This window comes from Panulirus ornatus, chromosome 58 (genome assembly GCF_036320965.1).
Source record: "Panulirus ornatus isolate Po-2019 chromosome 58, ASM3632096v1, whole genome shotgun sequence".
Taxonomy (NCBI): domain Eukaryota; kingdom Metazoa; phylum Arthropoda; class Malacostraca; order Decapoda; family Palinuridae; genus Panulirus; species Panulirus ornatus.
Window position 1 is genome coordinate 3,623,573 of NC_092281.1, and position 12,500 is coordinate 3,636,072.

At 55.7% G+C, this 12,500-nt stretch overlaps 1 protein-coding gene across 2 annotated transcripts in view; it reads left to right on the top strand.

The window, feature by feature from the left end:
- Positions 1–12,500, top strand: part of tty (tweety) — a 545,142-nt gene that overhangs the window by 162,842 nt on the left and 369,800 nt on the right. The window contains exon 1 of one of the 2 annotated variants that reach the window (XM_071695809.1): positions 8,964–10,194. The exons of the other annotated variant lie outside the window; for it this stretch is intronic. The gene's annotated coding sequence lies outside the window, so the exon portion shown is untranslated. Of the gene's footprint in view, positions 1–8,963; positions 10,195–12,500 lie in introns of those variants that run through there. 2 annotated transcript variants of the gene reach the window in all.

Consider the following 12,500-nt stretch of genomic DNA (forward strand, 5'->3'; position numbering starts at 1 on the left):
CGTATTGACCTGCCACTTGTATTGACTTGCCCCTCGTATTGACCTGCCACTTGTATTGACCTGCCACTCGTATTGACCTGCCACTTGTATTGACCTGCCACTCGTATTGACCTGCCACTCGTATTGACCTGCCACTTGTATTGACCTGCCACTCGTATTGACCTGCCACTCGTATTGACCTGCCACTTGTATTGACCTGCCACTCGTATTGACCTGCCACTTGTATTGACCTGCCACTCGTATTGACCTGCCACTCGTATTGACCTGCCACTCGCATTGACCCGCCACTTGTATTGACCTGCCACTCGTATTGACCTGCCACTTGTATTGACCTGCCACTCGTATTGACCTGCCACTCGTATTGACCTGCCACTTGTATTGACCTGCCACTCGTATTGACCTGCCACTCGTATTGACCTGCCACTTGTATTGACCTGCCACTCGTATTGACCTGCCATTTGTATTGACCTGCCACTCGTATTGACCTGCCACTCGTATTGACCTGCCACTCGCATTGACCCGCCACTTGTATTGACCTGCCACTCGTATTGACCTGCCACTTGTATTGACCTGCCACTCGTATTGACCTGCCACTCGTATTGACCTGCCACTTGTATTGACCTGCCACTCGCATTGACCTGCCACTCGTATTGACCTGCCACTCGTATTGACCTGTCACTCGTATTGACCTGCCACTTGTATTGACCTGCCACTCGTATTGACCTGCCACTCGTGTTGACCTGCCACTTGTATTGACCTGCCACTTGCATTGACCTGCCACTTGTATTGACCTGCCACTCGTATTGACCTGCCACTTGTATTGACCTGCCACTCGTATTGACCTGCCACTTGTATTGACCTGCCACTCGCATTGACCTGCCACTCGTATTGACCTGCCACTCGTATTGACCTGCCACTTGTATTGACCTGCCACTTGTATTGACCTGCCCCTCGTATTGACCTGCCACTTGTATTGACCTGCCCCTCGTATTGACCTGCCACTTGTATTGACCTGCCCCTCGTATTGACCTCCCACTCGTATTGACCTGCCACTTGTATTGACCTGCCACTCGTATTGACCTGTCACTCGTATTGACCTACCATTCGTATTGACCTGCCACTCGTATTGACCTGCCACTCGTATTGACCTGCCACTTGTATTGACCTGCCACTCGTATTGACCTGCCACTTGTATTGACCTGCCACTCGTATTGACCTGCCACTCGCATTGACCTGCCACTCGTATTTACCTGCCCCTCGTATTGACCTGCCACTCGTATTGACCTGCCATTCGTATTGACCTGCCACTTGTATTGACCTGCCACTTGTATTGACCTGCCCCTCGTATTGACCTGCCACTCGTATTGACCAGCCACTTGTATTGACCTGCCACTCGTATTTACCTGCCACTTGTATTGACCTGCCCCTCGTATTGACCTGCCACTCGTATTTACCTGCCACTTGTATTGACCTACCACTTGTATTGACCTGTCACTCGTATTGACCTGCCAATCGTATTGACCTGCCACTCTTATTGACCAGCCACTTGTATTGACCTGCCACTCGTATTGACCAGCCACTTGTATTGACCTGCCACTCGTATTGACCTGCCACTCTTATTGACCTGCCACTTGTATTGACCTGCCACTTGTATTGACCTGCCACTTGTATTGACCAGCCACTTGTATTGACCTGCCACTCGTATTGACCTGCCACTCGTATTGACCTGCCACTTGTATTGACCTGCCATTCGTATTGACCTGCCACTCGTATTGACCTGCCACTTGTATTGACCTGCCACTCGTATTGACCTGCCACTCGTATTGACCTGCCACTCGTATTGACCTACCATTGGTATTGACCTGCCATTGGTATTGACCTGCCACTCGTATTGACCTGCCACTCGTATTGACCTGCCACTTGTATTGACCTGCCACTCGTATTGACCTGCCACTTGTATTGACCTGTCACTCGTATTGACCTGCCACTCGTATTGACCTACCATTGTTATTGACCTACCATTGGTATTGACCTGCCACTCGTATTGACCTGCCACTCGTATTGACCTGCCACTTGTATTGACCTGTCACTCGTATTGACCTGCCACTCGTATTGACCTGCCACTTGTATTGACCTGTCACTCGTATTGACCTGCCACTCGTATTGACCTGTCACTCGTATTGACCTGCCACTCGTATTGACCTGCCACTCGTATTGACCTGCCACTTGTATATATATATATATATATATATATATATATATATATATATATATATATATATATATATCAAATCCCATCATGAGTTATGCATAATGAAACCGAGATATATAAACATTTCCCATTTATTAGCCCAGCCAATAGTTGAGATGTTTGAAATAGCTCGTTGCGTTGTTATCTGTAACCAGCAGTTGGTCTGTTGAAAGGTGTCAGGAGTGGGGTGGAGTGGGGGGAGTGGGGGGGTGTGTAGTAACGCTGTAGCCAGCGTTACTCTCGGTGTGTGACGCGGTAACACTGGTACTGTGACGTGTTACGTGATGAGAGGTTGATCAAGATGAGGTAATCAGTTACCTCGTGGTAACTACCTCGTGGTAATTACCTCGTGGTAACTAGTTACCTTTTTGGTGCCACACGAGGTGAGTTTTATTATGCTTGCTGTCACTGATAATGTAGCAGTTGTGAGTGGGGAGGAGAGTGAGTGGGGAGGAGGGTGAGTGGGGAGGGGGATGAGTGGGGAGGAGGGTGAATGGGAAGGAGGATGAGTGGGAAGGAGGATGAGTGGGGAGGAGGGTGAATGGGAAGGAGGGTGAGTGGGGAGGAGGGTGAGTGGGGAGGAGGGTGAGTGGGAAGGAGGGTGAGTGGGAAGGAGGATGAGTGGGAAGGAGGATGAGTGGGGAGGAGGGTGAATGGGAAGGAGGGTGAGTGGGGAGGAGGGTGAGTGGGAAGGAGGGTGAGTGGGAAGGAGGATGAGTGGGAAGGAGGATGAGTGGGGAGGAGGGTGAATGGGAAGGAGGATGAGTGGGGAGGAGGGTGAATGGGAAGGAGGATGAGTGGGAAGGAGGATGAGTGGGGAGGAGGGTGAATGGGAAGGAGGGTGAGTGGGGAGGAGGGTGAGTGGGGAGGAGGGTGAGTGGGAAGGAGGGTGAGTGGGGAGGAGGGTGAGTGGGAAGGAGGGTGAGTGGGGAGGAGGGTGAGTGGGGAGGAGGGTGAGTGCTTAGTGGTGATAGTGTGTTGACAATGGTGAGTGTTAGCAGTGGTGATGGTGTGTTGACAGTGGTGATAGTGTGTTGGCAGTGGTTATGGTGTGTTGGCAGTGGTTATGGTGTGTTGGCAGTGGTTATGGTGTGTTGACAGTGGTGATGATGTGTTGACAGTGGTGATAATGAGTTGACAGTGGTGATAGTGAGTTGACAGTGGTGATGATGTGTTGACAGTGGTGATGATGTGTTGACAGTGGTGATAATGAGTTGACAGTGGTGATAGTGAGTTGACAGTGGTGATGATGTGTTGGCAGTGGTGAAGGAGTAGTGACAGTGGTGATGATGTGTTGACAGTGGTGATGATGTGTTGGCAGTGGTGAAGGAGTAGTGACAGTGGTGATGATGTGTTGACAGTGGTGATAGTGTGTTGACAGTGGTGATGATGTGTTGGCAGTGGTGATGATGTGTTGGCAGTGGTGAAGGAGTAGTGACAGTGGTGATGATGTGTTGACAGTGGTGATAATGAGTTGACAGTGGTGATAGTGTGTTGGCAGTGGTGATGATGTGTTGACAGTGGTGATGATGTGTTGACAGTGGTGATAGTGTGTTGGCAGTGGTGATAGTGTGTTGGCAGTGGTGAAGGAGTAGTGACAGTGGTGATGATGTGTTGACAGTGGTGATAATGAGTTGACAGTGGTGATAGTGTGTTGGCAGTGGTGATGATGTGTTGACAGTGGTGATGATGTGTTGACAGTGGTGATAATGAGTTGACAGTGGTGATAGTGTGTTGGCAGTGGTGAAGGAGTAGTGACAGTGGTGATGATGTGTTGACAGTGGTGATGATGTGTTGACAGTGGTGATAATGAGTTGACAGTGGTGATAGTGTGTTGGCAGTGGTGATGATGTGTTGACAGTGGTGATAGTGTGTTGACAGTGGTGAAGGAGTAGTGACAGTGGTGATGATGTGTTGACAGTGGTGATAATGAGTTGACAGTGGTGATAGTGTGTTGGCAGTGGTGAAGGAGTAGTGACAGTGGTGATGATGTGTTGACAGTGGTGATAATGAGTTGACAGTGGTGATGATGTGTTGACAGTGGTGATAGTGTGTTGGCAGTGGTGATAGTGTGTTGGCAGTGGTGAAGGAGTAGTGACAGTGGTGATAGTGTGTTGACAGTGGTGATGATGTGTTGGCAGTGGTGATGATGTGTTGGCAGTGGTGAAGGAGTAGTGACAGTGGTGATGATGTGTTGACAGTGGTGATGATGTGTTGACAGTGGTGATAGTGTGTTGGCAGTGGTGATAGTGTGTTGGCAGTGGTGATAGTGTGTTGGCAGTGGTGAAGGAGTAGTGACAGTGGTGATAGTGTGTTGACAGTGGTGATGATGTGTTGACAGTGGTGATAGTGTGTTGGCAGTGGTGAAGGAGTAGTGACAGTGGTGATGATGTGTTGACAGTGGTGATGATGTGTTGACAGTGGTGATAGTGTGTTGGCAGTGGTGATAGTGTGTTGGCAGTGGTGATAGTGTGTTGGCAGTGGTGAAGGAGTAGTGACAGTGGTGATAGTGTGTTGACAGTGGTGATGATGTGTTGACAGTGGTGATAGTGTGTTGGCAGTGGTGAAGTAGTGACAGTGGTGATGATGTGTTGACAGTGGTGATGATGTGTTGACAGTGGTGATAGTGTGTTGGCAGTGGTGATAGTGTGTTGGAAGTGGTGATAGCGTGTTGGCAGTGGTGATAGTGTGTTGGCAGTGGTGATAGTGTGTTGGCAGTGGTGATAGTGTGTTGGCAGTGGTGAAGGAGTAGTGACAGTGGTGATGATGTGTTGACAGTGGTGATGATGTGTTGACAGTGGTGATAGTGTGTTGGCAGTGGTGATAGTGTGTTGGAAGTGGTGATAGTGTGTTGGCAGTGGTAAAGAGTAGTGACAGTGGTGATGATGTGTTGACAGTGGTGATGATGTGTTGACAGTGGTGATAGTGTGTTGGCAGTGGTGATAGTGTGTTGGAAGTGGTGATAGTGTGTTGGCAGTGGTGAAGGAGTAGTGACAGTGGTGATAGTGTGTTGACAGTGGTGATGATGTGTTCACAGTGGTGATAATGAGTTGACAGTGGGGTGGGGTGGGGGTGCCACCCCAGTGATCGGGGTGGGACATGACGTCACTGGCGAAGCGAGTTTCCTCACGTGAAGATAACTTTGTTGTGGCCGCTCTCTCTCTCTCTCTCTCTCTCTCTCTCTCTCTCTCTCTCTCTCTCTCTCTCTCTCTCTCTCTCTCTCTCTCTCTCTCTCTCTCTCTCTCTCTCTCTCTATCTCTCTCTCTCTCTCTAACTTTGTATACCTCCTCTAGTTTCCCCTCGCTCCCCCAGCTTCCCCTCGCTCCTCCAGCTTCCTCCCGCTCCCCCAGCTTCCTCCCGCTCCTCCAGCTTCCTCCCGCTCCTCCAGCCTCCTCCCGCTCCTCCAGCTTCCTCCCGCTCCTCCAACTTCCTCCCGCTCCTCCAGCTTCCTCCCGCTCCTCCAGCTTCCTCCCGCTCCCCCAACTTCCTCCCGCTCCTCCAGCTTCCTCCCGCCCTCCTGCCTCCTCCCGCTCCCCCAGCTTCCTCCCGCTCCCCCAGCTTCCTCGCTCCTCCAGCTTCCTCCCGCTCCTCCAGCTTCCTCCCGCTCCCCCAGCTTCCTCCCGCTCCTCCAGTCTCCTGCCGCTCCTCCAGCCTCCTCCCGCTCCCCCAGCTTCCCCTCGCTCCTCCAGCTTCCTCCCGCTCCCCCAGCTTCCTCCCGCTCCTCCAGCCTCCTCCCGCTCCCCCAGCTTCCTCTCGCTCCCCCAGCTTCCTCCCGCTCCTCCAGCTTCCTCCCGCTCCCCCAGCTTCCTCCCGCTCCTCCAGCCTCCTGCCGCTCCTCCAGCCTCCTCCCGCTCCCCCAGCTTCCCGCTCCTCCAGCTTCCTCCCGCTCCTCCAGCTTCCTCCCGCTCCCCCAGCTTCCTCCCGCTCCTCCAGCTTCCTCCCGCTCCTCCAGCTTCCTCCCGCTCCTCCAGCCTCCTCCCGCTCCTCCAGCTTCCTCCCGCTCCTCCTGCCTCCTCCCGCTCCCCCAGCTTCCTTCCGCTCCCCCAGCTTCCTCGCTCCTCCAGCTTCCTCCCGCTCCTCCAGCTTCCTCCCGCTCCTCCAGCCTCCTCCCGCTCCTCCAGCTTCCTCCCGCTCCTCCAGCTTCCTCCCGCTCCTCCAGCTTCCTCCCGCTCCCCCAGCTTCCTCTCGCTCCCCCAGCTTCCTCCCGCTCCTCCAGCCTCCTCCCGCTCCTCCAGCTTCCTCCCGCTCCCCCAGCTTCCTCCCGCTCCCCCAGCTTCCTCCCGCTCCTCCAGCTTCCTCCCGCTCCTCCAGCTTCCCCGCTCCCCCAGCTTCCTCCCCTCCCAGCTTCCTCCCGCTCCTCCAGCCTCCTCCCGCTCCTCCAGCTTCCTCCCGCTCCTCCAGCCTCCTCCCGCTCCTCCAGCTTCCTCCCGCTCCCCAGCTTCCTCCCGCTCCTCCAGCTTCCTCCCGCTCCTCCAGCCTCCTCCCGCTCCCCAGCTCCTCCCGCTCCCCCAGCTTCCTCCCGCTCCTCCAGCTTCCTCCCGCTCCTCCAGCCTCCTCCCGCTCCCCCAGCTTCCTCCCGCTCCCCAGCTTCCTCCCGCTCCTCCAGCTTCCTCCCGCTCCTCCAGCTTCCTCCTCCCGCTCCTCCAGCTTCCTCCCGCTCCCCCAGCTTCCTCCCGCTCCTCCTCCCCGCTCCCGTCCTTCGCTCTCCGCTCCTCCCTCCCGCTCCTCCCGCTCCCCAGCTTCCCCTCCCGCTCCCTCCAGCTTCCTCCCGCTCCTCAGCTTCCTCCCGCTCCTCCAGCTTCCTCCCGCTCCTCCAGCTTCCTCCGCTCCTCCCAGCTTCCTCCCGCTCCTCCAGCTTCCTCCCGCTCCCCAGCTTCCTCCGCTCCTCCAGCTTCCTCCCGCTCCTCCAGCTTCCTCCCGCTCCTCCAGCTTCCTCCCGCTCCACTCCAGCCTCCTCCTCGCTCCCCAGCTCCTCCCGCTCCTCCAGCTCTCCTCCGCTCCTCCAGCCTCCTCTCCGCTCCTCCAGCGTCCTCCCGCTCCTCCAGCTTCCTCCCGCTCCCCCAGCTTCCTCCCGCTCCTCCAGCTTCCTCCCGCTCCTCCAGCCTCCTCCCGCTCCTCCAGCTTCCTCCCGCTCCTCCAGCTTCCTCCCGCTCCTCCAGCTTCCTCCCGCTCCCCCAGCTTCCTCCCGCTCCCCCAGCTTCCTCCGCTCCCCAGCTTCCTCCCGCTCCTCCAGCCTCCTCCCGCTCCTCCAGCCTCCTCCCGCTCCTCCAGCTTCCTCCCTGCTCCTCCAGCTTCCACTCGCGTCCCGCGAGCTTCCTCGCCGCTCCTCCAGCTTCCTCCGCTCCTCCAGCTTCCTCCCGCTCCTCCAGCTCCTCTCCGCTCCTCCAGCTTCCTCCCGCTGCCTCCAGCTTCCTCCCGCTCCCTCCAGCTTCCTCCCGCTCCTCCAGCTTCCTCTCCGCTCCTCCAGCTTCCTCCCCGCTCCTCCAGCTTCCTCCCGCTCCTCCAGCTTCCTCTCGCTCCTCCAGCTTCCTCCCGCTCCTCCAGCTTCCTCCCGCTCACCCCAGCTTCCTCCCGCTCCTCCAGCTTCCTCCTCCCCCAGCTCCTCCCCTCCCCTGCCTCCTCCGCTCCTCCAGCTTCCTTCCTCCCGCTCCTCCAGCTTCCTCCCGCTCCTCCAGCCTCCTCCCGCTCCTCCAGCCCCTCCCGCTCCTCCAGCTTCTCCCGCTCCCCCCAGCTTCCTCCCGCTCCTCCAGCTTCCTCCCGCTCCTCCAGCTTCCTCCCGCTCCTCCAGCTTCCTCCCGCTCCTCCAGCCTCCTCTCGCTCCTCCAGCTTCCTCCCGCTCCCCCAGCTTCCTCCCGCTCCTCCAGCTTCCTCCGCTCCTCCAGCCTCCTCCCCGCTCCTCCAGCTTCCTCCCGCTCCCCCAGCTTCCTCCCGCTCCTCCAGCTTCCTCCCGCTCCTCCAGCTTCCTCCCGCTCCCCCAGCTTCCTCCCGCTCCTCCAGCTTCCTCCCTCTCCTCCAGCCTCCTCTCGCTCCTCCAGCTTCCTCCCGCTCCTCCAGCTTCCTCCCGCTCCTCCAGCTTCCTCCCGCTCCTCCAGCCTCCTCCCGCTCCTCCAGCTTCCTCCCGCTCCCCCAGCTTCCTCCCGCTCCTCCAGCTTCCTCCCGCTCCTCCAGCTTCCTCCCGCTCCCCCAGCTTCCTCCCGCTCCTCCAGCTTCCTCCCTCTCCTCCAGCCTCCTCTCGCTCCTCCAGCTTCCTCCCGCTCCTCCAGCTTCCTCCCGCTCCTCCATCCACATCTGCCTCTGTGTCCTCCCGCTCTCCTGGACCTCATTCCCTTCCCGTCCTTGCTCTCCTCTCTTTCCTCCACCCCATCCCAATCTCTCCCCTTCCATCCCCCCTTTCCCCTCCTTCCCATTCCCCAACCCTCCCCTTCCCCATCTATCCCCCCCTCACATCCCCAACCCCCAACCCTCCCCCGGTCTGTGGGAGCGGCTCAGCAGGGGAGGGGGGAAGAAGGGGTCATCCCCCCTCCTCCCCCCAGGGCAAGGGCTCGGGGCGCGGGAACTGGGGGGGGGGTCGAGGGGGGGGGGTCGGGGGGGGGGTAGGGTAGGGGTTGTGGGGGGAGAAGACCCCTCCACCCCCACCCCATATACCTACCCCCGCCTGCCTGCCTGCCTGCCGGGCTGGCTGGCTAGCTGGCTTCAGTTGACCCCAGGCTCTCGTCGGGGGTGGACACGCCAACCTTCTCCTCCTCCTCCTCCTGCTGCGCGCGCACGTACACACACACACACACACCCCCGCCCGCCTTGCCTCGTTAATGGTCATCACCGCCACGCTCTTCCATTTACCTGGCCAGCAAGAGAGAGCAGCAGGTCCCGGCATTGTGTGTGTGTGTGTTCCTCGCGGGGAGACGACGGAGTGTGTGTGCTGCCTCGCCCGAGGCCAAAGCAACAGTGAATCGATGACGGTGGACGAGTGTCAATATATACACCATTTTTTCATCCCAGGATAGACGCCAACTTGGGCCGTGTACGTCCTAGGGATCGTAAACAGTGAGCTTGCTCGGGTCAGGGAAACCATCTTGCGATACATCCAGTTGAAGCTACTAAGCAGAGCCCTCTCACTTGCTGTACTTCCCAGTACACATGTACTCCTCCAGGGTGTACTGTGTGTGTGTACTGGGGGGGAGGGAGTGGTGGTGGTGAGGATGAAGTCTCCGTTGACCGCATGTTGGGGTAGCGCCGTCCGTCTTCCTTGAGAAGAAGTCTGTGTGTGTGTGTGTACTGGTGTGTTGTGTGTTGTGCCGGGAAACACACACTGGCAGTGAGTTGGTTAAGTGTACCGGTAACTTGAAGTGTAGTATACCGGTAACTTGAAGTGTAGTATACCGGTAACTTGAAGTGTAGTATACCGGTAACTTGAAGTGTAGTACACCGGTAACTTGAAGTGTAGTACACCGGTAACTTGAAGTGTAGTGTACCGGTAACTTGAAGTGTAGTACACCGGTAACTTGAAGTGTAGTACACCGGTAACTTGAAGTGTAGTGTACCGGTAACTTGAAGTGTAGTATACCGGTAACTTGGAGTTTGTGGTATACCGGCAACTTGGAGTGTAGTATACCGGTAACTTGAAGTGTAGTATACCGGTAACTTGGAGTTTGTGGTATACCGGCAACTTGGAGTGTAGTATACCGGTAATTTGAGGTGTAGTGTACCGGTAACTTAAAGTGTAGTACACCGGTAACTTGAAGTGTATCATACCGGTAACTTGGAGTGTAGTATACCGGTAACTTGAAGTGTGGTACCCCGGTAACTTGGAGTGTAGTATACCGGTAACTTGAAGTGTGGTACCCCGGTAACTTGGAGTGTGTGGTACCCCGGTAACTTGGATATTAAGTAATACTGGTGACCTGGGACCTGAAGAATACCCACAACTGACATCATACTGAAAGGTAATTATGTAACTCAGTGTTGACTCTCTCTCTCTCTCTCTCTCTCTCTCTCTCTCTCTCTCTCTCTCTCTCTCTCTCTCTCTCTCTCGTACCGCCATGTTCCATCATGGCCCTAGTACCATCATGCTCCATCCTGGTGGTGTGTTCCATCATGGCCCTAGTACCATCATGCTCCATCCTGGTGGTGTGTTCCATCATGGCCCTAGTACCATCATGCTCCATCCTGGTGTTGTGTTCCATCATGGCCCTAGTACCATCATGCTCCATCCTGGTGGTGTGTTCCATCATGGCCCTAGTACCATCATGCTCCATCCTGGTGGTGTGTTCCATCATGGCCCTAGTACCATCATGCTCCATCCTGGTGTTGTGTTCCATCATGACCCTAGTACCATCATGCTCCATCCTGGTGGTGTGTCCCATCATGGCCCTAGTACCATCATGCTCCATCCTGGTGGTGTGTTCCATCATGGCCCTAGTACCATCATGCTCCATCCTGGTGGTGTGTTCCATCATGGCCCTAGTACCATCATGCTCCATCCTGGTGGTGTGTTCCATCATGGCCCTAGTACCATCATGCTCCATCCTGGTGGTGTGTTCCATCATGGCCCTAGTACCATCATGCTCCATCCTGGTGGTGTGTTCCATCATGGCCCTAGTACCATGCTCCATCCTGGTGGTGTGTTCCATCATGGCCCTAGTACCATCATGCTCCATCCTGGTGGTGTGTTCCATCATGGCCCTAGTACCATCATGCTCCATCCTGGTGGTGTGTTCCATCATGGCCCTAGTACCATCATGCTCCATCCTGGTGGTGTGTTCCATCATGGCCCTAGTACCTCATGCTCCATCCTGGTGGTGTGTTCCATCATGGCCCTAGTACCATCATGCTCCATCCTGGTGGTGTGTTCCATCATGGCCCTAGTACCATGCTCCATCCTGGTGGTGTGTTCCATCATGGCTCCAGTACCATCATGCTCCATCCTGGTGTTGTGTCTCATCATGGCCCTAGTACCATGCTCCATCCTGGTGGTGTGTACCATCATGGCCCTAGTACCATCAGCTCCATCCTGGTGTTGTGTTCCATCATGGCCCTAGTACCATCATGCTTCATCCTGGTGGTGAGTACCTTCATGGCCCTAGTACCATGCTCCATCCTGGTGGTGTGTACCATCATGGCCCTAGTACCATCAGCTCCATCCTGATGTTGTGTTCCATCATGGCCCTAGTACCATCATGCGTCATCCTGGTGGTGTGTACCATCATGGCCCTAGTACCATCATGCTCCATCCTGGTGGTGTGTTCCATCATGGCCCTAGTACCATCATGCTCCCTCCTGGTGGTGTGTTTCATCACGGCCCTAGTACCATGCTCCATCCTGGTGTTATGTTCCATCATGGCCCTAGTACCATCATACTCCATCCTTTTGGTGTTCTACCATGGTCTTAATTCCATGCTCCATCCTGGTGGTGTGTTCCATCAAGGCCCTAGTACCATCATGCACCATCCTGGTGTGTTTCATCATGGCCCTAGTACCATGCTCCATCCTGGTGGTGTGTTCGATCATGGCCGTAGTACCATCATGCTCCATCCTGGTGTGTTCCATCATGGCCCTGGTACCATGCTCCATCCTGGTGGTGGGTTTCATAATGGCCCTAGTACCATCAGCTCCATCCTGGTGGTGTTCCATCATGGCCCTAGTATCATGCTCTATCCTGATGGTGTGTTCCATCATGGCCCTAGTACCATCATGCGCCATCGTGGTGGTGTGTTCCATCATGGCCCTAGTACCATCATGCTCCATCCTCGTGTTGTGTTCCATCATGGCCCTGGTATCATGCTCCATCCTGGTGGTGTGTTCCATCATGGCCCTAATACCATCATGCTCCATCCTGGTGTTGTCTTCCATCATGGCCCTGGTACCATTCTCCATCCTGGTGGTGTGTTTCATCATGGCCCTAGTACCATCATGCTCCATCCTGGTGGTGTGTTCCATCATGGCCCTAGTACCATCATGCTCCATCCTGGTGGTGTGTTCCATCATGGCCCTAGTAACATCATGCTCCATCGTGGTGGTGTGTTTCATCATGGCCCTGGTACCATGCTCCACCCTGGTAGTGTGTTCCATCATGGCCCCAGTACCATCATGCTTCATCCTGGTGTTGTGTTCCATCATGGCCCTAGTACCATCATGCTCCATCCTGGTGGTGTGTTCCATCATGGCCCTAGTGCCATCATGCTCCATCCTGGCGGTGTGTTCCATCATGGCCCTTGTACCATCATGCTCCATCCTGGTGGTGTGTTCCATC